This window comes from Pipra filicauda, unplaced genomic scaffold (genome assembly GCF_003945595.2).
Source record: "Pipra filicauda isolate LSUMZ 115617 unplaced genomic scaffold, ASM394559v2 scaffold492_size439525_pilon, whole genome shotgun sequence".
NCBI classification, from domain to species: Eukaryota; Metazoa; Chordata; class Aves; order Passeriformes; family Pipridae; genus Pipra; species Pipra filicauda.
This window is the reverse complement of record NW_024104634.1, coordinates 195,310-197,920: the sequence shown is the minus strand read 5'-3', so window position 1 is coordinate 197,920 and position 2,611 is coordinate 195,310.

The following is a 2,611-nucleotide window of genomic DNA, read 5'->3' as shown; positions in this document are numbered from 1 at the left end:
ACCATGTGCCTGAGAGTATTGTCCAAACACTTCTTGAACTCTGTCAGGCTTGGTGCTGTGACCACTTCCCTGGGGAGCCTGTTCCAGCACCCAACCACCCTCTGGGTGAAGACTTTTTTTCTGATATCCAACCTAAACCTCCCCTGACATAAATTCAGGCCATTCCCTTGGGTCCTGTCACTGGTCACCACAGAGAAGAGATCAGTGCCTGCCCTTCCTTTTCCCCTCATGAGGAAGTTGTAACTGCAATGAAGTCTCCCCTCAGTTTTCTCTCCTCCAGACTAAACAGACTGAGTGACCTCAGCTACTCTTCAAACATCTTCCCCTTAAGGCCCTTCACCATCTCCATTGCCCTCCTTCAGACACTCTCTAATAGCTTAATATATTTCTTGTATTGCAGTGCCCAAAACTGCACACAATATTCAAGGTGAGGCTGCCCCAGTGCAGAGCAGAGCAGGACAATCCTCTCCCTTGACAGGCTTTGCCCAATGCTCCCCAGGACACGATTGGCCCTCCTGGCTGCCAGGGCACTGCTAACTCATATTCAACTTGCTGTCAACCAAGACCCCCAGGTCCCTTTCCAAGGCACTGCTTTCCAGCATCTCATTCCCCAGGCTGTACCTACATCCCTGGTTGCCCCATCCCAGTTGCAGAATCTGGCACTTGTGCTATAATACTGCTTACTGTGTGGGTGACCATGCACTGGAACAGATTGCCCTCAGAGGTTGTGGAGTCTCCCTTACTGGAGAAATTCAAGACCTGTCTGGATGCAATCCTGTGCAATATGCTCTAGGATGACCCTATTTGAGCAGGGAGATTGGACCAGATGACCCACTGGTCCTGTCAAACCTTACCAATTCTGTGATTCTGAACTGGGCTCCATCAACACTATAGCACTGTGGCTGAGCTCTTTAAGAGTGAAAGGCCTGATCCATGCAGCTTTTCCTACAGGAGCTGGACACTTGACTCCCCAATAAATTACAGTGAAACTAAAGCTTCCTTGTCCCTGCTCTGCTGTCATGTTCATAAAAGGCTACTTATTATCCAGCTGGGAATCTGAGAAGAGATATGTTCACACAATTTTATTTTTTCCTTCTCATGTTTACACAATTTAATTATTCCCGCTCACATTAAGCCAGTGCATTTGATCTGTTTTTTACAGAAGTATGTGTTACATAGATTGCTGGGAGAATGTTGTGCAAGTCTTTGTGGACAGCTCAAAGGGTAAGTGTTGGCCTCCTAGGTGCTGAGACCCATTTTTTGCTATTCTGTCTTATTAAGATTCCTTTTTAGGGTTCATGCTGGTCATATCAGCTGTGTTACATGCTGTGATCTGGCTTTCTGTCTCCTTGCTTGCATGACTGAAAGTTTCCAACTGGAGCGAACTGACTGCCAGACACTGGATATGAAGCAGTCACCTAATTCACACATAACCACACACTTCTTTGAGTAAAAGAAGTGCTCTGAAAGTGAGTCTTCACTTGTGCACTTGAGCTTACTGAAACCTGAAGGATGGCTAGCTATAAATGGGGGATGCAGCATGGCCCATGGATTAACAGTGTATTAATTAAATAATGATTATAGATGCAGTAATCTTATTTATGTATAACAATATATACTCTTCTGGAAGGCCCTTTCATGTTTTAGAGTGGCTATTTTTATTTGCCGAATGTACATGTATAGAGCAGCGAGTGAAAAGCTGACAGGGTGAATTTTGGGGTTATTCACAATTTTACTTCCTTCTTGAGGGGAAAAAGTCTTAGTGGACTAGTATCCGAGTTTGTCTGGTATGGGTGACTGGTTTTGTTTGCAAGCTACCTTGACTTCCAACAATTTCTCTCTCGCAATTGTTATACACAATAAGTATCCCTGCCCCTTTCTCAATGCTTCAAATTCAACAAGCACAATGTAGAAAAGAGCTTCAGTCTTTCCTAATGAGAAGCAGGGAGGAATCATGCTAGCAAGTCAACCCTTGGGAACAGGCTGTTCTCTTCACTCAGACAGTTCATAGACAAGAGTTTTGCTTCCCCCTCCCCTGCAAAAAAACCTTAACCAGGCAGAGCTTTCTGCTCTGAAATTTGGAGCAGACAGGAACCATAACCACTTCAAAACCCAGCACAGAGGTTGTACCTATGTGGGGGTTGTGAAAATATCCAGGCTGTGCACCACTGGTTTGTCTTCCAATGAGAAATCAATGCAGTTACTTGAGAGCACAACATTTGTCTCTTAAAAAACAACAACAAAACCAAACAATAAAAAAACCCCAAACAATAAAAAATCCCCAAACAAAAACAACAACAAAAAACCCTCCACCAGAATAAAAAAAAACCAAACAGGTTGTGTCTGTTTGTGCAGTGCCATGCAATCCAGCATACTCTGGCTTCTGGTTTGGCTCTGCTGGAATCGTAGCAGAAGAGCTCACTTCAACTAACAAAAACTCGAGGTTCTGGATGTCCCTTTATTTGTATGTTCTTGCAAAGATTATGGATTGTGCTCTTGAGCACAACGTGTATGAAGTGGCCTAAATATGTATAGCTAAAGGATGATATCATGCTTAGTGAACACTAAAATTTGTGCTATATGCCAAAGCCCTTGCTTGGACTTTGAAGTA